General features: G+C 38.8%; 1 pseudogene; it reads right to left on the bottom strand.

Annotated features, from left to right (window-relative positions):
* Positions 1–22,094: 22,094 nt before the first annotated feature.
* Positions 22,095–22,203, bottom strand: LOC143390039 (small nucleolar RNA U13; annotated as a pseudogene).
* Positions 22,204–22,868: the final 665 nt, after the last annotated feature.

Genomic DNA, 22,868 nt, shown 5'->3' with positions numbered 1-22,868 from the left:
CCATGACTGAGCAGAAGCCCCAGTGACCCTCCACACAGGACCAGGGAGCTGCCTAGTATAGGGGCCCTAACTTGCTGGCCCTCTCATCCTGGACTTAGCCCCCCTCTCCATGAGTGCTGGAGGATGAGCTGTGGACCATCAGAAGAAAGGTGCAGGGTTCTTCCGGGGGATCAGGTACCATAAGATGGGGTCTAAGCTGAATTCAGTGGTGTGTGTGCGTAATCCAGTTACTCAAGGTTCTGACACAGAGGACTTCAAATCCTAGGTCAGGCTTGGCAACAGTGAGTCCCTGTCTCAAAACAAATTAGTAAAATGAGGACAAATATAAGGTATAGCCCCTACTCTGGGAGCCAGAATCCCCAACCTGAGACCATGCTGCAATGGAACCTGCCCTGCCCTGGACACTGCTGTCTGTGAAATGTGATCAAGGCCCAGGGTTTGGTGGCTCAAGAAAGATTGTGTATGAAAACATTCCCACAGATGACATGAAGTGAGCCACCTCAATCTGCCTTAATCTTTGTAACATAAATTAAATATTTTTAGGTCAACTAATAAGAAGCATGACTTCAGATCTGCTGGCTCTGGGAGCAAACCAGAACTAGCTTTGACAGAGCCAAGCATCTCCGTGGATTTTATTGCTCAAACAATGGGAATAAAATGAAATATAAATGTGTGCAGGCTATAGGCACAGTGCCTGTGAGAGGCAGCTGGGGCTGGAAAACAGAGGACTATTCCTGGCAGGGAGTCCATGCAGGTGGAACAAGCCACCTGAGGCACCAAGTGCTCTAAGTGTGGCTGTTATCATTGAGGCTCAAGATTTTATTTTATAGCATGTTATGTCATTTTATGTTATGTTATTTGTTGATACCAGGGAGAGCACCCAGGGGTGCTTAAACATAGTTTTACATTCCCCAGCCATTTGTTTATGTTTTAAGACATTATTTCACTAAATTGCTCAAGGCCTTGTCAAGTTGCTAAGTCTAGCTTCAACTCACCATCCTCCTACCTCAGCCTCCTAAGCCTCTGGGAAGAAAGATATAAGCCATTCTTCCTGGACAGACTCTGGACTTTAAATTTCATTAAATTTAAATATTTTCAATCTAAAGAGCACTTGTGGATACCAGTCACTACATGAAATGGCACAGCTCTAAGCAGAAGCAAGGTAGGACTGGTTTCTACCAGCATAGGGTAAGGCAGCCAGGTTTTGTTTTCAGTTCTGAAACTCCAGACCCTGATGTGTTTGTAATTCTTGACAAAAGGACATTTTCAGGGACCCAATCATCACTTGCTACTGCCAAGGAACTGTGAAGGTTAATTTAGATCATATTCTGTTGTGTGCTTACCTGAAGAGATGTCTTCTCTCTGGGCTTTACAATTGCAAAGCAGGAGCACAGGAGCCCAGGGTTGGTGTGGTCACTGGACATGTTTGTTCCAGCTTATGCAGGGGCACAGGGCACCTGGCCTTTGTGGTCATAGGACCAAACATGTCATATCTTATAGCTCTAAGGCAGGCACACAGGAGCCCCTGGCCTGGTGTGTTCACAGGACCCTGCCTGTCGCATCTTACAGCTCTAAAGAAGTGACACAGGAGCCCTTGGTCTGGTGTGGTCACAGGACCATGCTTGTCCAATCTTATAGCTAAAGAAGGCATGCAGGAGCCCTTGGGCTGGTGTGGTCCTGGGACCATGCTTGTCCTGTTACACCTCTACAGCAAGGGCACAGGATCCCCTAAGGTGGTATGGTCACAGGACCATGCTTGTCCCGTCTTACTGCTATAAAGCAGGGACACAGGAGCCCCTGGACTGGTATGATCATGGGATCATGTTTGTCCCATCTTGCAGCTATGAAGCAGGCACACAGGAGCCCCTGGATGATATGATCACAGGACCATGCTTATCCCATCTTACAGCTATAAAGCAGGGACACAGGAGCCCCTGGGCTGGTGTAGTCATGAGATCATGCTTGTCCCATGTTACAGCTATAAATCAGGGGCCAAGGCGCTCCTAAGGTAGTGTGGTCACAGAACCATGCTTGTCCCATGTTACAGCCCTAAGGCAGGGACACAGGAGCCCCTGACAATCATCCCTACCTTGCACTCCATGGGCCATGGCTCATACACTGGTCCAAGTGGAAGTACTGGTGGAGGAACTCCTGTGGGGCTCTGGAGGACCTTCTGGGCTGTCCTTGCTCCCCCACAGAGGAGCTGCATGTGATCAGCGTAGGCTTCCTCCAGTGTGCTAGGGTGGAGCGTCTCTTTTCTTGGAGGTGCTGCTGACATGAGCAGTTCAGCTGAGGTTTTGATGGAATGGAGTGCTGACTGGCTGAGGAATCATTTGTCAGGGAGTCTGTGGATAAAAAGTAAGGACAGGTGGGGCCAAGCACAGTGGCACACCCCTGTAATCCAGTGACTTTGGAGTCTGAGACAGGAGGAGCAAGATTTCAAAGTCAGCCTCAGAAACCTAAAGGTGCTAAGCAGTTCAGTGAGACCCTGTATATAAATAAAATACAAAATAGGACTGGGGATATGAGTCAGTGGTAGAGTGCCCCTGGGTTCAATCCCCAGTACCAAAAAAAAAAAAAAAATAAGGACAGTTGAAAAGGTGGCCATGTCCTAAAGTGGGTCCTCAGAAGGACAGATATTAAGAATCATGGTGACACCAAGGCACACCTTTGCACCTTACATATTCCTGCCCTCCATGCAAGCATGATAATTCTTTGGTCATGTATCTCTTTCGGCTCTGAAGTAGCCCCAAGGTGTGTGGTCAGCCTTAGGCAGGGAGGACTCCCATATTGATACCAGCTATGCTTAATAAGCCTCCTCAACCAGGTCACAGAATGTACTCTGCTGTGTATGTGATCTAGGTCCCTCCTGCCTATCCCTGCAATACCCCAGAGACAGAAAAGCACTCTCCAAAACAATCCCAGAAACAAACCCCACATGTGATATAGAATCTTCATATTTGTTATGGTAACTGTTTCTCCTTTGTGAGCATCATTCCCAGACTCTTTACAAAGGGAAGAGCTGTCAGAAAATTGTTTCCTGCTACCTGAACTCAAACTGTGTCCCTCCCAATCTCATCTTGATCATTCAGGCTTTATCTTGGGTGTTTTTTGTGGGTTATGTGAGCAATTGGAAAGTGGCAAAAAAAAATAAAAATACAGGGTTGGCTCAAAGGCTTAAAAAGAGATGACTGAGTGAGGAGGAACATCTTCTTGTCTTAGTACTCAAGAGGCTAAGGTGGAAGGAAGGCTGAAGTCCAGAAGCTCAGGCCAGCCTAGGTAAAACCTGAAGAGACCATCTCAAAAATAGAATTGACAAATTGTTTAATTTTTTTAAGATGTTGATGGGCCTTTAGTCTATATATTTATTTATGTGAAGTGCTAAGAATTGAACCCAGGGCCTCACATATGCTAGGCAAGTGCTCTACCACTGAGCTATAACTCCAGCCCCAAGACAAAAGTTTTGTGAACAAAAAAGATCCCAAATGCCACAAAAAATCTTTTCAGTCAAACAAGTGTTGTGGTGGGTCCTTGTGTATCCCTTAAGAAATGAATGATACCAGGGTGTGTCTGCTGGGACCTTGCAGGAAGTGTCTCATGGGATTGAGAGATACAGGCTCTCTTCCTCCACAGAACCATCTTTCAGGAATACCAACTCTAGCTCTCTAAAGACCCCATGATGCATGCCTGAAACATTGGGTGAGAGCAGAGAGTATTTGATCCAATTTACAGAAAGAGTCAGAACCTCTGTCAAAGACTTGCTCATATTCTCCGGGAGGTGATGTGATTTTCATCAGGTTCACCGCAGAATGCTGAGCCAAATGGGTCAGTGAGGAGGGAGCCAGGGTCAGGGCAGGATCTAGTGGAAGGTTTCAGGGGGAGCTTCAAGTACAAAGGGGCTGATGCACTCAGGCAGAGGTCAGGTTCAAAGAGGCCAGGTATCACAACTTAAAATCATAGCTGGCTGAGGCAGAATCCCACTGTCACCCAGCTATATGTCCTGGAGTCAGTCCTGGCTAGCTCTAAAATTTGTTAGTTGGATTTATATTATGTCTCTGGTTTCAGGGAGAAGCTCCAGGCAGGGCTGCTCTCACATCCTTCTGTGACTGTGGAGGGATGGTGTGAGTGTAGGCTTCTCCTCACCAACCACAGGGGTGGATCCAGAGAAAAGATGTTGGAAAGCTCTCCTCAGGCCAAGCCAGGCAAGGGGGCTCCTCAAGTGAGTTTGAGGCAAAGAAAGTAGAGTACCTATGAAAACACAGCCCAGGCAAATAGAAAGATCTTCAGCTCTGCAAAGGTTCAGAGTAAGACAGTGAATAAGTACAGTTACCTTAATAGAAAACCGGAAACTCATGTCAGAAACATTAAGAAAATAGGCTCTTCCATGAACAGAGGTCAGATGCTGACTCCTTACTCCTTCAGAACTCCCAGCTTTGCTGGGAAACATGAGTGGTGACAAGGTGGAGGGTTTTGTAGCCACTGTGCACTTTTTAAGAAAGTTGCTGGGCTGGGGATATAGCTCAGTTGATTGATTACTTGCCTCACATCCACAAGGCTCTGGGTTCAATCCCCAGCATCACAAAAAGAAGCTGCAAAAGGGAAACATTCTAGACTCTACTCTGAGAAGGAGGACATATCACCTGCTCTCTTCTGGAAACACCTCAGAATTCTGAAGTTCTCACATGCCACTAATGTCCTCCATGTAGTAACTGAACCTGCTGCTAGCTAACAGAACATCCCCTCATGAACACGAATCCAAGGGCCCAAGGGAATACACTCTGTAGAAGACAATGATACTGACCAACTACTCAATCGTTCCATTACCAATCTTCCTGATTGTGTAAAACCTCACCTCTCTGAGCCCTTGGTACCCAAGCCAGTGTCCCTGCCCTGGCAATGAACTAACAAATACTGTTTGGCTTGACATCTGTCCCTACACCAACCTGTCCCCAAATCAACTAACTTTGGAGTCAGCTGAGCAGATGTGCAGCAGCATCAGATACAACGTGGTGGAAGACATGCATGGAGAACCAAGGAGCTTCCCACCACACAGATCACACAAGGTAATTTAAAACTGAATAAAAAGCTGAGATACTCTTCAGGAAATGATAGAGGAAATAGGCTCATGATGCTTCCCCAAGGAAGATGAGAATCAGTGCTCCACAGCAGCACTTGACCCCAGGCCCACCTGCCCACCCACTTTCTAAGGCCTGGTGTAATATGAAAACACAGTTTCCTCTTTTCAAAACTCACAGGACCTCAGTACTACAGCAAGAAGGGCTGGTATGACTGCAGCCCTTGTACTTCTTCACTCCCTAACTCTGCATTTTTGCAGAGTTGAAGATCTTCCTGCTCAGGGCACAGTCCAGCCAGCAGGTCCCAAGTCCTGAAAAGGTTGGTGTTCAGTAGCCTGAAGAAATTCTTTAAAAAAATTATATGTAATTCACATGTCATAAATGCCACTATTTCAAAATATAAAATTCTGTTATTTTTAGTACATTCATACAACTGTTTATATGTCACTACAATGTGCAGACTGGCTGACCACTCCAAAAAGAAACTTTTCATCAAAATCCAAAAGTAAATTACCATTCCTCCCTCACCTGTCTTCTCCAAGGTGGATGTGGAGCACCCCAGGTTTCTTCAACTATAATAATCACAGAGGAGATGGGCATGGTGGCACACCCTGTAATCCCATTGGCTCAGAAGGCTGAGGCAGGAGGTTTGCAATTTCAAAGCCAGCATCTGGAAAAGCAAGGGCAAAGGAATTAAGTGCAACCCTGTCTTTAAATAAAATACAAAATAGGGCTGGGCATATGGCTCAGCGGCCCAGTGGACCTGAGTTCAATTTCTGGGAACATAAGAGCCATCTCAGCCTTCAGAGAAGGTCAATTTCTCTGTACCTTTGCTCTGCACCAGCCGCTGGAAGCCACAGACCTGGCAGATGCTCTGCACCCACTTATGCATGTCCATATTTGTCTGTGCCACAAGGTAAAAGGTTCGACCCCTGGTCTGGATGTCAAACACAAAGCCACCTGGTAGCCCCTTCTCATGAAAGGTCACATATGCATGCACCTGTTCACAGAGGTCCAGATTGATGATCCACAAGGGCTTCTTGGACTGGTCATGCTTGTAGTGTTCTAGGACAGCTGGGTCACTGCTTTCCTGGCTGTTCCACAGCATGAACCAGCATCTCCTCCAGGCCTGAATCCGACCAGGAAGGAGTAAAAACAAGTAAGAAATTCACTCATTACTTCAAAGGTTTGTGTCCTAAAATTGATTTTGAGATGGGGTCTCCCTAAGTTGCTCAGGCTGTCCTGGGGTTTGTATTCTTCCTGCCTCTGAGCTGCTGGGATTCCAGTCATGGTCATCATCCACCATGCCAAGTGCTTCAACATTTCTCCTGGGTCTCTAAGTTAAGGCTAGGGAGTGTGGAACCTGCAGTCTGCTCATGGCACCAAACCTCTCCTATCCTAGAATAAAACAACACAGGCTTGACATGATGGAATGGTCGTCTCCACATATGGCCCAATTTTTCTAGTCCTCTTCACAGGAAAACTATTTTCTACAGTACCACTCCTTTGAATGACAATAAACTTTTCATCACAAAGATTAATACCAAAGGAAACTGGCAAACATTTTTCAATTTCAAAAAGATAAGAGCTCTCATAATTCCCCATCCATTGACAATACTCTTCAGAATGAAGAGATAAGGGAGACATTTTCCAGTGAGGGCAAACAGATGACTTGCCACCAGCAAACCTGCTCCATGGAAGAGTCAGAAGAAGTTTCTGTCCAGAAAGGACTGATGAGAGGAGGGACTAGCAGGAAGAAAGCACCTAACAAACAGAAGTGTATGTTGACATAACAAGCACTCCTCTCAACAGGTCTTATAACTCTGGTTTGATGATTAAGGCAAAAGCCACAACACCATTTGATGTAGGAAAAAGTTAGGACCAGGAAACATGGAGCAAAGAAATCCCTATCAAAATCACATCAAGACTTTTTGGACAAAAACAACATCACTGCCAACTTTGTATTGATAAGGCACAAGAATGACAACAGCTAAAATAGTTTAAAAACAAAAATAAGCTGAGGAGTTGGTCCACCAGACTTCCAGACTCATCCCATCTCCACAGGCATAAAGACCAACTATAACCAATGACAGAGGTAGAGACACAGGGTCAATAGACTGAAAAAGAGCACCAGGAGAGCCAGAGAAATGTGTCAGACAGCTTTGCACAAAGCCAAGAGAGCAATTCAGTGAAGGAAAGGCAGCTTGGTCCACAATGGGTATCAGGGGCAACAGGTATCATTCACTAGCAAAAAGGAAATGAGCTAAGTCACGATCCTTATACAAATATTAAAGTGGGCCATGGACCTGAGAGAAAACACAACACAGATGCACAGGGTGTTGGTCAGCTCCTCGTCACTGTGACCAAAATACCTGAGGAGGGCAACTCTGAGGAGCAAGGGTTTATTTTGACTCTTGGTGGCAGAGTGTGGTCAGCCAACTCTACTGCAGAAACCTCCTGGTGAATGGGCATGAAAGAGGAAAGGTGCTCAGCTCTTGGTCTCCAGAAAGCAGGAATAGAGAAAGATGGACAGACAGTAAGGGACCTTACAATCTTCCAGGCCACAGCCTGAGACCCACTTTCTAGAGACAACCTGATGTGCTTCTCTTTTTCAACACCTCCCATTACTTCCACTCAAGTCATTAATTTGTTTTATTGTTGATACTGGAGCTGGAAACCAAGACTTCACACATGCTGTGCAGGTGTTCTACTATGAGCCTACAAGCCTGCTCCATTCAAATTATTAATCTATTAGAATGGTTAACCCACTGATGTAAGTCAGGACCCTTATAATCCAGACTTTTCACCTCTTAAAACTTCAGTACTGCCACCTGAGCTTTGGGGGACATTCTAGACCCAAACCATGACATTTATGAAAACAAAACTAAAGTAAATGAGGAAATCTTTAGAACCTATGGTTAAGCAAAACATTCCCACATTTGACAATGGAATGAAACCTAGAAAAGGGAAGATGAATAAATTAATAAACTTCTGTTCAGTGAAAGCCCTGATTCAGTGGATAAAAACATAAGTTAAAGATTGAATGAACAATTGAATGGTGGCCATGCCTGCCATTCCAAAAATGTGGGAGGCAGAGACAGGAGGATGGCCTAAGACTCAATTCAAGGACAGCCTCCACAACTTCCTGAAACCCCATCTTAAAAATAAAAATAAAAAAAATACTGGGGATGTAAATTATTTGTAAAGTGCCCTAGGGTTCAATTCTCAATCCCCCTCCCCACTAAAAGAAAAAAGAAAAAAATATATAAACTCCACTTTCAGCAAAGTTCTTCTGTTTTGAATATATAAGATATTCCCAAAACTCAACATAGAACAAAAACAAACAATCCTAAAAGAAAAAGGCAAGACTCGAGGGCATTATGCTCAAAAAGAATACAGTCACAGGGAATGTGTTCAATGTACTTTGCCATAAGGATTCCTGAACTAAGATGAGTGGGTCAATGGTCAAGGCATGAGACTGGTATATCCATGGACCAGGATACCACTTAACAAAGAGAAAATACACTGCTGACACAACAGCTTGTACAAGTCACCAGAGTCTCATGCTGAAACTCTCTGAAAGGAAACATACCACCTGAGTCCACTGAAGCAACACTGGTCAGATGACCAGGTCACAGACACAGAAGACAACTTCAAGGCTGTCAGAGGTGAAGGATGTGCCAGGACTGGGAGGGACAGAAGTGAAAAGAAAGGGAGACCGGCCCGCTGCTCAACACCAGAGGCCTTCTGCACCCTGACTGTGCTGCTGTCAGCACCTGATGAGGCCACAACACGGGGTTTCAAGATGAGTTCACCCAGGAAGTCTAGGTAAAGTGCAAGGGGTCTCCCCACCAATTCTGTCTCAGTGTGCATCTGAAATTACCTCGGAATAAAACAATTACCCCTTTTAAAGAGCTTAGACTTCAGGATAAAACTAGAAGGCCCTGCTCACAGGATGAAAAATACTGAAATAACAAACTTGAATGGTCCAAGCACAGGGCCAACAGTAGCTGTGAAGCACTGGAGGTAACCACAAGGGCATGGGCAAGAGGGCTGAACGCTGCTCCCTGCTGAAACTTCAGCCTGATCTTCCGTGGTAACTATGGCACCCCGCCCTGGAAATCCACACTTTGCCTCCAAAACCCTCAATGTGAACTTTGAAAGTGGCTGCGTTTCCAGGGAGACTGGCTGGGACGAGTCTGTAGAGAAGGCGCCTGGCCCCACCTACTGTCTGCCCATTCCCCAGCACCCCTGTACCCGCCTGTACTCACACAGAGTTGCAGCTTCTTCTCTGGGGGTGATTTCCTCAGCCAGCCAGAGTGCACTAATTGGCTGCTGTCCATGCTGCCCGCGGTGATAGACCTGAGTGCAGAGTCAGTTACAGAGGCTGGGAGAGGAGACCTGGGCATGCTTGTATGCTCACTAGCCACGGAAGTCCTCAGCACCATGACCCCCTGGCCAGCTGCCTTATGCACGTCTGGAGACCTTCAGGCCTGCCACGGAAACAACCACTTCCCTCTGAGAAGGAGGGGGTGATGCCCCTGAGCCTGGAGGGGTGGGGTGAAGTGTCTCTGCATTTTCTAAACTATCTGAATGTTAACAGAGTACTGGGTACAATATAAACACTATGTAACAGTTTAGAAATCTGCATGGTTTGCCTGGGGCGGAGGTGTGTGATGAAGTCAGGTGCACCCAATTCATCTTTCCCTAGAGGTTGGTCTTCTACATATCTGAGGACATTTTTGCAACATTTTTTGCAACATTTTTGCCATCAAGACTGGCAGTTAGTTGGGGATAGGTCATATTAATTCAGAAGCTCCTCTGGGTCTAATTTCCTTAAACAAAAATCCTGGATTGTTGGTTACAATTCCATGTGGAAACAGAGAGTCTTGGAGGGATAGTGTGGTTCCATGTCTTCTGTGTACACATCATCCTTCTCTTGCTCTCCTACCTGCAAAGCTACTGTGAAATGAACCTTCATTTGCAATCTATTTTAGTATTTAGAGGATTGAAATGAAACTAAGAGTATTGTTTTTTAACAGAGAGTCCCAGCCAACCACAGTAGGGAGGTCTGAACTGACCAAATGAGACAAACACAATTTGCAACCTGAAAAGCTGACTTTGTAACCAGTTGAGTTGTTTTTGTACCTCACATCTCTTTTCTGTTTGTAAATGCCTCCTGATCCTGTGGCCCTATTCTTCTACTTTTGTGCTGCTGGATTGTGAATTGTTCTTTAAAAAAAAAGTTATTCAATAAATTGCTTTGCTTCACTTGGTGAAGTTTCTTCATTTAAAAATGACTTTGGGATGTTTATTATTTTATTTTTTCCCAACCTTTCCCATCTCTCCCCCCTTCTTTCTGCAGCTTTTGGTAACTTCTAGTCTACTCTGAACTTCTGTTATTCTTCCTTCTTATATGTTTTTAGAATTTTATTAATGTAAAAACTTTATAGTTTTTGCACAAAGTGCTCATTTTTTAAACAAATCATGTTGGGATTTTAAAAGAACATGTATGAAGCTGTATTAATTAATATGTAAAAATATATTGTAACAAAAATATATATTCCTTATTACTCAGCCATAAAGAAGAATGAATTTATGGCATTTGCTGGAATGGAAGTGTTATGGAGAGGCACTCCAGGAGACACTGTAAGTTTGAATTAGAAATCAAAAGAGAGTTTTATTTACCTTGCCAGTGACTGTCACCCCCCATAAAGACTAAACCTCTGTAGGAGGACAGCAGCTTCCTGGTCCATCCAAGAAGAATATAAGCATAAAACCTACAACTTAGTGACTTGCTGATAATCATGTAAGCTAGACAATCAGAGAAATTAAAACATTAACATGTGGGACCTGTGGGCTTTAGGCAGGACTAGAAATTTCCAGTCAGGAAGCAAGTGATAAACAGAAGCACTAATAAGTAGCTGAATAAGAAATAAACATATAGAAATAAAAGTTTTTTTATGTATGTATTAATCATAACCAGTTAGGAAAAAAACATATAGGTAAAAACATTGCCTTCATAATAGCTACAGCAAATTTATAATACATTAAAAATTTTTATTGATCTAGAAGAAAATTATAAATCTTTTTACTGAGATGCTTAATAGACCACAAGTCCTCATAGGAGGAAGGACACAGGTCTGGAGAGGAATACTGTAAATATTTGGTTTTTGCTTAGTTGATACAGGGTCTATGTTGCCCAGGCTGGCCTTGAACTCATGGGCTCAACTGATGCTTTTACCTCAGCCTCCCAAGCAGCTGGAACAACAGGCATGCAGCACCATGCCTGGTTAATAAACCTTTCATTGCCATGATTGTGTTGTATATTTTCTTCATAGATAACTTCTTACTTTTTATAAGTTAAAAAATACTAGAAAGGGCAAGCAGCATAGGCCCTCTCTTCATTCCCTGACCCCAACTTAAGCCTCTGGAAATGGGGCTGCCCAGGGGACTCCGCTGCACAGCCAGATTTGGCAGTGACTCAGAAGCCACTTTTTGCAGAACAGAGACCTCTGAATTTCTTAGCATTCCTGACAAGGAACATATTTCAAATAAACACTTAATATAAGACTTTTTAATGATTCAAACTATTGAAGAAGCTGTAATTACACAATTTCAGCATTGTCTTCACAGAATAGTTTTGTGCAATACTGTCTGAATTATTTTGCTCTATAGGGAAGCTGCATAAAATATTCTACATCAACCCGGATTCTTAAAAGTGAAACAGAGATAGTTCCATTACAAACAAAAATTTTGAATAATATACTCATTTAAAATATACCTATATAATTATTATGCTTAATGTAAAACAAAACACATACAAAATTTTTTTTCTAATGGCACTACTACAGGCAAGGCAAAAGCTCTTTCTTGAAGAATGACAAAAAAATATTTATTTTTATGTAAAAAGCACAAATATACATATAGTACATAAATTGATGGTGAGCATATGTTGATATGAAAATTTCAACAAAGAAGCCCAAAATTTTTTTTTAAAAAAAGTGTTTCAATGAGTATTTGGTGGTTGAGACATAATGAACAAATCTGTGAAGAAATTCTATTTATGATCTTTAAATATCAACATTGGTATGAGACCAGAATTACATGAAAGTTTCTGTAAATTGATGGATTTTGCAATAATTAGTATTTGCCAATTTTGCAAGAGATAAAATACTGAGATTGGATAAAAAGTTCAATATCAGGCTGGGGGTGGGTATGCAGCTCAGTGATAGAGTGCATGCATGGGCTGAGGATAGCATGTATGGGTTCAATACTACAAAACAAAACCAGTACCAAAAAAGTACAATGTTTTTTTCTTCAGATTAAGGCAAATGACAGCCCACTTTTCCAAATTATTTCAATGTGAACTAGTCCCTTCCCTAGATCCTCATCATGCCTATAAGTACATCATCTTTTGTCTCATAAAGTTTAGGAAAAGGTGATTGCCTAATTTCATCATCTTATTCTCCTGTCTCAATACACCTAGATCAAAATACCAAATACAAAAAAAGTCCCCAAGAGCTAAAACCAAGTTATTTTAATAACAATTGTGGTTATAAACATGCAAAATTACAAGCTGGAGAAGGATCTACTTTTTTCTTAAATACCTATAAATCCCCAATATCTGGAAATTCCTGCTGTCACATTGTTCTTTCTATTCAGGAGACCCTTCCTATTGCAACTGAAGTTTACTTGGTATTGTTCCTCCTTCAATAGAAGAGTACTCATAGTTATTTATTAAACTGACAATCTTTTACTCTGAGAAGGAAATCAGAAACATTATCAAAAAAGGCTGAGACTAACTTGTTGCTCATGTTTTCTAGTAAATGTGACATGTGGCCCCAGAGTCAGTGAAGACTACCCAGTCACCACCCAGTTACCAGCTCATTACGATCTCTCTCTCCACCTTAAGCCACTTTGATAAGCAGGAGAATAAGGAACACACACTTGAGCACACAATCTGATCTCTGCAACCTGAGGCCGGACCAGCAACCTACCCTTCTGGGAAGATAAGTATTCCTCTCTTCTCCTGTTACTGTCTTTCTTGCAGCCACCCTTCCCAAATGGACTTGCCCCATCACAGGAGCAAACTGAGGAAATGCAACAGAGAACAGCTGGTGAAGGCTCCAGGAGATGCAAAGCAAAGTGCCCAAACCCATATGCCCTTTCCAGGAAGGAAGGTGGAGAAGAGAGAGGCTGCCCTTCACCACCACTTTGGCTCCTGGGAATATACCACACAAACTTACAAAAGAAAAGGAAGATTTGGTTTTTATGTTTGATGTCAAGAATCTCTAGTCACATAATTGGACCAAAAGTTCCCTATGGAAACCATCTCAGCCTACATTTTACCTTACTGAAGAGGAGAGATGTCACCATCTGGACCTGCTAAGCTAAACACAGTCTCCAAGTTAAAGAATTTCAGGAGGAATACAGGTCTCCCGGATTCTGTTCCACTGTTTTTCTTACTACAGTAGTCCCCTCATCCACAGTTTCAGTGCTCACTGGTTAAATAAAACTTGAACATATTAATAGGAAATTCCAGAAATAAACAATTCACAAGTTTTACGTTATGCTCCATTCTGAGTATTTTGATAAAATCTCACCGTCTCCTTCCATCTCGTTCCATCAAGACCAGAACATGAAGTATTCCTTTGTATAGTATACCCATGCTGCATGTGCCACCTACCCTTTAGTCACTCAGTAACCATATTCATTACAGAATTGATATTGCAGGTGCTTATGTTCAAGTAACCATTAATGGCCCCAAAGTGCAAACTATTAAAGTGTATTATTATTATTATTTTACATATTATTATTAATCTTTTACTGTGACTAATCTATAAATTAAAGTATCATAAATATTAATGTACATGGAAAAACCCAACCTATATTGAGAGGTTTTCACTTGGGGTTTTAGAACATATCACCACAGGTTAGGGGGAGTACTATAAAATCATTGTGACTCCTTAACTAAGGAAAATTTTTAGAAAGTAAAAATTTAAAAATACATTGCTTTAACTTCTGAAATCAGAAAGCTTAAAAATGATTGTCAGTCATGTCATGTGTGAGACTGATATAAAACTGCAACCACACGGTTATCCTCTCCATTCACTTGCACGGCTTTTTCCACCCTCTAAATTTGTTTACATCCTGTCACAAATGAATTTTGGCTCTATGAAGATGTGTATTTTTATTTGTTTTGCTTACTGCTATATTTCCAGGACCCACCACAGTGTCTGGCACATAGTAAGTCTTCAAAAACTACTTATTGAGGGGCCGAATGAATAAATACTTGCAGCTTCTTGCCGGGGTCCAGCCCCAGCGGGGTCCAGGGAGTCCTGAAGGATGAGTGGCATCGGCGAAAAGATGAGACAGGAGTCGTTCTGTTTGAGCAATCTCCAGAGAGAGAGCTAAAGCAGCTTTCTCTGGGTCCCCTTTTATTACAATTTTTCTCATTATTATAGATTCACAATACGTCATTAATTATATAATTTAAAACTTTGCCAAGACATGATATTTCCTTAACCATGATTGAGGGTACATTAATTTACATTTTTCCAGGATGTGACCTTCAGTTATATAATTATTAAAAGTACAGAATCAATTAATAAAATATGTCACTAATTTACATTCTTCAGATTTTCCCAAGATTTACTATTTTTCCCAAGATATGTTATTATTAACTAACGCCAAACTACGTAACAGACTCTAAGTCTCTTAATCAATCATTAACCTAAAGTACACTTGTACTTTATTTCTAATTTAAAATTCCCATCTAAAAAAGTCCCTTTAAATCTTATATTTAAAATATTCTAAAGTTTATATGAATCATCCTTAAAACATATCAGAAACCTATACAACTAAAGACTTAAGAATTTCTAAACTTAAGAATCTAAATAAAATAATATTTCTTACATTATTCTAAAACTGTGTCTTATAAAGCTATTTTAATTAATTTCTAAATTTATTCTCATAAAACTGGTTGAGCTGCTTTCTCGAAGAGTTTCTTTGTTTCTTAGTCAAGGTACACTAGTTCTCAAAGAGTTTGTTTCTCAATTAAGGTACACTAGTTTTCAAAGAGTTTGTTTCTCAGTCAAGGTGCACTAGTTCTCATGACCTATCAGAGGATGATTGTTGTCCATAATTAGGTTTGTCCACAATGTACTAAGATAGAAGAATAGCCTTTTACTTTGTCCTAAATATGCTGAGGGGTGGTAGAACAGCCTCCAAGGCATGAACTACCTGTTATGTTTTAGCCATCTGAAATTTAATTTGTTTGGCATTTGACATACCTATGCCTCCTGTGAGAAACATAAGCATGAAAATGCAAAGTCCCAATTACATAAAAAAGGGTCTCATGGTTTCGGTTACCCACCAACCAGCATGGCTTTGCCAGCATTCATCCTCACTGTGACCCTGTCAAGACAGTGGGAGAGCGGCTTTGCCAACACTTTTTCTCACTGTGACCCTGTCAAGACAGTGAGTGGGGGATCGCCTCCACCAGCTTCTCTTAAGGGGAACCACTTCCAATTAAGTGACATTCCTCAACATCCTGACTGAAACACAGGGTCATCATACTCAACAGATAATCCAAAGCCTAAAAATCATGTGTGTGTGTGTGTGTGTGTGTGTGTGTGTGTGTGTATGTTTATTTTTCTCATCCCTCTTTGTCCCTCACTGGAACCTACTAGTTTGGCTATGCTGGTTGTGGCATCACACAGTGGACAATGGGCACTGATATTGCAAGAAGTCAAAAAGAGGCAGGCCATAACATGGTGTAAGCAAAATACAGAAGCATGCATTGGGCCTAAGTCTAAAGCAACCAAAAGGGAGGTGTCAGCACTAGACTGAGAACTCCAAGCCCTCTGCTTAAGTGCCTATACTGGCTGAGGATTTAATATAATTTTCTCATTCCAATACCCTAGACTATGACTCTAATGCCTGGATTTGGATGTTTTGCCATTTCCAATTTCCCAAGATTGATCTTACACAACCAGTCTTTGTATGGCTATCTTCTACCTTGTGCTGAAAATCCGAACACCTTAGGTGACAAAGTATTCTACATTGTGAGTAGTGTTCCAAGACATAGTGAATAAAGCACATATAGAACATAACTGCCCCTCTTCCAGTATGCATGGCTTTATTTCTGTATCTAGACACATGCTGTTATAAAAGTCTTTCACTGCAGTATTTTATTATGGATAGTCCAATTCACTTTGTTTAATAATAATCCAGAAGCAACCTGGATTTACAATCTGTAAAATTTTTAAAAGACAGATAAACAATGCATAATTTAAAAGTAGAACCATAAAATTATAAACCTTACAATCATGATAACTACTTTTAATATAAGTGAGCAAACAAATTCTTAACAAGTAATTTTGTCTTAAATTGTTAGACCAAAGGTAAATACTAAATTGTATAAGCAGCAATAAGTAAGTCATTTTCAATGATGTGCAGGTATGCCTTTTATCTCCATATTTTGAAAATATCCATAATTATATTTACAAACAGGGGTCACAGCTATATTTTAACATTTTTTTAAAAAGAAAAAGTAAGTAGAAATACATGTATATTGTACTCATATTAAAAAAGAAGTAATGATAAAAAAAAACAAAATAAATATAAACTATTACCTATAATGGAACAGAGAATAAATTTAAAGAAACAGAATCAAAGTCAAACCTGTTGGAATATATCATGTTCCATGTTATTGTTATTAGAAACCCAGATTTCATTGTTAGACACAAAATAAAAATATTAAAAAAATAAATTTGAATTGACATTCTAAGAATTCATGACTTTTCAAATGTATTTCCTTGTTCTGCCTAATGAAAGGGCTTAGAAGCAATGTTGTCCTAAATTTTAAGATCCTAAATGCCAAGAAGCAGGAACACAGGTATTTGTAGTCATATTATTCCTACTTTTCCAATTATTTAAACATTTTATATTAAAAAATGTAAAAAAGAATATTGGTGGGCTGGGGATATGGCTCAAGTGGTAGAGCACTCCCCTGGCATGCACACGGTGCTGGGTTTGATCCTCAGCACCACATAAAAATAAAATAAAGATGTTATTTCCACCAAAATCTCAAAATAAATATTAAAAATTCTCTCAATTCTCTCTCTCTCTCTCTCTCAAAAAAAAAAAAAAGGAACGTTGTTCATTATAATTCTAGTAATGATATTATCTGCAGGTAACAATTGTAAACCCTGGGGCAGGGGTAATGATCTGAAGTCACTGAAGTGGTGCTCAAAGCAGACAGGTCCTAAAAGACATTTGGTTCCTCAAAGAAGAAAACCTCATGAAAATCCAGGTTTTTGTAGCTTTTCCCAGAGCACCTTCCACTGCTCTGACTCCTTTTCTTAATATTGGAGTGGTGGAAAGGCTCTTTTTTTTCTCTTTATCCCCATCTCCTGCTGGCTCACAATTGCCTCAGATTCTATGTATAAGCTTTTCCTTTACTAGGATATTAGTTTCTGTCAACCCACCTCCAAAGTGTAATGAACATATAGCCCTATGTGATTCCCAATCTTAAATAGGATCTTCTGAGTGAGACATTTCCTGACTTCCCAAACTTTATCTGATTCTGTTAAGATAAAGAAAGCTTATTACAGAAATAAGGAAAACTATTGTAACACATACTTCCTCCTATTTTTCTGGTAATAAAGGATGCACCAATTAATTTTAGGAGGGGAATATCTACCAAAATGTTCAATAAAAATGTTTAATCAAATTTAGTTACATTAAGATAAGGTGGTTTCATTATCCAATGATTTGAATTTTCCCACCTACTTTTGAGAAAATTGAATATACTTTCTGCTATACAAGAGTATAGAATATATGGATTGCATTTGCCTTGAAATGTGGTTACTGCTTGCTACATTGAAGTGTGATGCTTGACATTATGTGTCAACTTGGCTTGAATAAGTCTCAAAATTTTGATGAAATTCCCTTACAGAGGTTGCTATGAAGATTTCTTTAGATGTGGCTGATATTTAAATAGATTTTCAGTAAGACAAAATACCTGTCATAATTTGATCCAATCATCTGAAGGCTTTATGAGAAAAGACTGAGTTCTTCTAAAGAAGCATGATTCTGCTGCCAGACTTCCTTTAGACTGAAACTACACCATCATCTCTTTTCTAGCCCACAGGAGTGCTCTGCAGATTTTAGAATTATCAATCTCAGCAAATGCCTAAAACTAAAGCTGTATCCCCTCTCCTCCCGCTACCACTCTCCTCCTCCTCCTCCTCCTCCTCCTCATGCCTTCATGCCTTCTTCATGCCTTCTGCCATTCTTAGATTATCTGCCTGTGAGAGACACTGGCTAGGGAAACTTGTATTAGCCAGAGACAGCACTATTCTCCAAAAATAAGAGAGACTCTTTGGATTAGAGAAGGGTAAAAATAAACCTCAGAGTTATTGTTGGTAAGCTGTGATTGTTGTTGTGGTTTTATTAAGCAATAATTTTTTTCTGACATTGTGCTGGTTTTCAGAGATTATGACATAGTCCCCATTTTAAAAATAAAACGCAAAAATATATTTCTTCATTCCATTAGTGAGCTGAGAATGGTTTTTATTTTCTTTCAAGTTTTTTGCCCAATTTTCTTGATGCAGCCCCCATATTTGTAAGTTTCACTGAGACTAGACTAGGACATACCTTTGTCCTTCAAATGGAGCATGTGTTTCTATTTCAAAGTCTGTGGCCCACGTGTACCTTGGGTAAGAACAATGAATGGAAGAGTTGCCAAAATTATAGTATCCTAGGGGAAAAGCAATGTAGACTAATTGTACTCTCTAAAGAGTAAAATAAAGAATAGGCTTCTTTGCTCAAAGCCAAAATTATTTCTATATACCTCTAGTATTTAAAAGTTCTCAAGAAAGCATCCCAAATTTATTCTTAGGACTATAGAATATGATGGCCTTAAGGCACCACACTAGAGGTAGAAATGATTTTGAGTGGATGACATCTTTTTAAATAGAGAGAAAGAGTTTTCTGATGTTAATATAAATGTATACTTTGATTGAATTTTGGAGACCTCTCAAAATATTTTAGATGAAAACATGAGTCAGTTAAAATATGATAATAAAATCAAATCTTTTGTATATATTTATGTCACTATATTTTTATTTTGGAACTGGTTTTAAGACTGAACTTAAATTTTATAGCCATGAGTTATCAATTTATTATTTCTGCTGTTTTTTCTCTTTTATATTGATCACTAGAAAAACACAAGCTTGCAAGAGGAAATGTCAATATTTCAGACTAAGCAGAATGGAGGCTACACCCTAACTTTTCTGACCTTAAATTCAGAAGAAATATATTGATAGGAGATATAGAAATCAAAAGCATAAAAAAGAAAAAGAAAATTAGCTCAACTGGGCTTAAAATCTGAGAGTAGTATTTAGAGCTAAGAAATAAATTTGAGTGAAATGCATCTTAGAATAAAAGCAAAACCAAAATTCCAGTGAAGAAACCAAACCATATATGTAAGAAGGAAAGAGTAAGACAATTCATTGGAAAAGCTAAAAGTCTAGTAGAAATGAGATTAGAAAGAAAAAGAAGATGCAAAATGGATGAAAATGAAAAGAGAAGATCTGTGAGATCTGAATGCTGTGAGAGTTTCATTTAGCAGGACAGAGGCTCCTCCATTGCCTTCAGGTTGGATGAGTCCCCAGGCCTTTCTAACGAAAGAGTCGCATATTGTAATTTCCTCATTTTTCTCTAATGATGACGCTTTCAAAAAGTTCCTCCTTAGCTCTGATATTTGGAACTTTTCCCCACTCACCAAAACTCAAAATAATTATTAATTGGAGAAACTGTTTTTCTTTATCAAAACAAATGCTGCTCTTTGATGATTTTCTCTATTCATGTTAGTTTTAATGTTTTTACAACTTATTGGTGTCTTTCCCCTTACTAAACATGACCTTTTTGTTTTAATTAATTTTAGCATTTACATGAAAGAATACTTTGTATAGATTCATTTATTCAGTGTTTTGACCTTAATAACACTCTCTGGGAATAAAGTTATTTTCCATTATTTTGTTATTGTTGTTGTTTTTCCAAATGAAATTATGCTCTTTTTATGCATGGTATTATATTTGAAGAATGCTAATGCAATAATGAAGCCATACTCAAGCTAATTCATAGCCAAAAATGTTGTTTAAGCACCCACCAATATTGTGACTCTCTTTTAAGCTACAATTTTATGCACTTCCTTTTGTTTGCTGTTATTTCTAGGGTCTTGAATTTCCAAATTGGCTATAAAATTTTCCATAATAGCAACAGTATTTTAATTCTTTTATGACCTCCGTTGATATTGGTATAGTGCTCAGTAAAATGTGCATTTGAATGAGTGTGTGTTGAATTGATACAGTTCTTAATCATGCATATAATTGAGTCATGTGACATCTCTGAGTTGCCAAGTTTTTGAGTTAAAAGGTACTTAAATTAAAGTAGCAAGCTTCCTTAAAATTGATAAGATTTTTCTAAAATCTCATTATTCCTAATTCAATTTGTTAAAAAAAGATGCATATTTCAAGATCCAACAATTTTAGAATATCACTTATTCAATTGCATTTTTGCTATTTAACTTTAGAAATCTTAAATAAGTCTTATTTAGTATACATCTTTTCTTTTTGGCAAAGAATATACTTAAAGAGTTAGAACTACATAGGTTCATTTTTGGCAAGAATTCTTACTATATTGGTAAGGTTCAGTTGTTTCTTTTAAGATATTTGTATTTCTTAAAAGCTTCACAACAAACAATAACAATATGTGAATTATGTGAAACTGAAGTTCATTCTGTATGTTGTGCATAGATTTATCTTCTCATATACTAAAATATTTGCTGTCCTAAACACATTTTTACTGGCTCTGGTGCAATATAAAACTTTGGTAGCTCTCAGTTTTCCAAAATATTTTTTTAAAGTTTTTTTTGTTGTTGTTGTTCTAGCTCAGAATTCTTTTTGTGTGTGTGAAAGTTCTTGACTTAGAATTTTTTAAAAAAAGTGTAAGAATTATAAAAACTTTCAGATCCATGTTGTCTTAGAGATTTATTGATTAAAAATTAACTTTTTAGTACTTAAAGCTACTCTTTTTTAATATATACTTTTTAGGTGTACATTGACAGAACACAATGCCTTTATTTTTATGTGGTGCTGAGGATCGAACCCAGGTCCCACCCATACTAGATGAGCAAATCTCAGCCTTCAAAGCTACTTTTTATGTGAAGTTGCCTGTGTGCTTCTCTCTTTCTCTCCTTCCCTCACTGAAATTTGATTTCTATGTTATCTATTTGTCAAAGCCATCAGACTTCCATCTGTTTAATAAAAATAGTGTAAATGAAACATTAGTTTTGTTATAATTAGTTGGTATCTTAATAATTTTAAAGAATTTTTTATCAATTTCTTTTGGTATTTATGCTTTAAGAGAAAAATAACATTGACTTTCATACAAATACTATTAACATTCTGAAAATGGTGAATCCACATAATGAAAAATTTGTGTTCACTTTTATGTGCAAAATACAATAATCAAACAATTTAGGGTAGTTTTTCAGGGCTATTCTGTAAATTTTCATCCAGGAGATGAGGCCTGAACATATTTTGAAGCAACTGTGTTCAGGGAAGTGAAAATATAATATACTGGAATTATGTGAAGAGGGTAAAGAGATCAAGAAAGTTCAGATCTGTCATTATTTAGAATTAGACTTCATCCTTTAGTTGGTATAGAATTGTAAAAAAAATAAAAAATAAAAAAATTGAAAATTGAACAAGACAGTATGTTAAATTGAAAATTGAACAGGACTGTGTGTGATATGTATTCAAAGGTAATAAGAAAGATAATTCTTTTTGTTCTTTTTAGACAATTTCTAGGGTGGCTCATGGGCCCCAGGAGGAGAGATCAGAGTAAGGTGGAATTATATCACTTATTAAAAAGAAATAAGAACTCAAGAGAGAAGGAAGGAGTTTAAATTTACCTAATAAAATACCTTCCTTAGCCTTATTTTGACAACAGATAAGTAATGTGCAGATGTAGTGACAAGATGTAGAGCAAGGCACATCTCCCACACCAGCCACATGAACACCCAATAATCATCACACTTATAAACCAAAAGTATATTTATTCTATTTTTATAAGTTATAATAAAGATTGTTGTCATGATGAAATAAATAATTAAAGTTTAATTCTTTTTATATAGGTCATAAAATCCATGCAATTATATCTTGGTTAGTATAACAAATTGAGTCATATCATAATTTTATCATAATCATATCATAACTTCATGATATACAAAGAAATTTGATGTCAGGAAAATAACTAAAAGAATGGTCTGAATACTTTTTTTCTGCTATTTTTTTTTCATTTTTTTCTGAACCTTTCATTCTGTTATAATTCAGTTATCAATTTCATTTATCAATGGACATGTATGAAGTTCTAACATATATTTCAAACTAAATGTACTTGAGAAGTTCACTTGAAGTATGCACTTTAGTGTAAAACAGGAAGTTATATAAACTTATCCATGTCCTTCTCTATTATGACCATCCTTAATGCTATTCTCCTTTCAGTACTCAGAATCAAACTAAATATCTCTGCTCAGTCTTTGTCAGTGCCAGATTTAGTATTTGTGCCATCTAGTATTTATGCCCTATCAAGTTTCTTAACCTTTTTGAGGCCATAGATTCCTTCTATGAATTTTGCTTAAAAATATTTACATCATAAAGTAGTTCTGAGACTTGGATAAAATAAAAAATTAATTAGAATATATAGTGCCTCAAAGAG

This window comes from Callospermophilus lateralis, unplaced genomic scaffold (assembly GCF_048772815.1).
Source record: "Callospermophilus lateralis isolate mCalLat2 unplaced genomic scaffold, mCalLat2.hap1 Scaffold_91, whole genome shotgun sequence".
Lineage (NCBI taxonomy): Eukaryota > Metazoa > Chordata > Mammalia > Rodentia > Sciuridae > Callospermophilus > Callospermophilus lateralis.
This window is presented reverse-complemented; position numbering and strand designations above follow the sequence as displayed.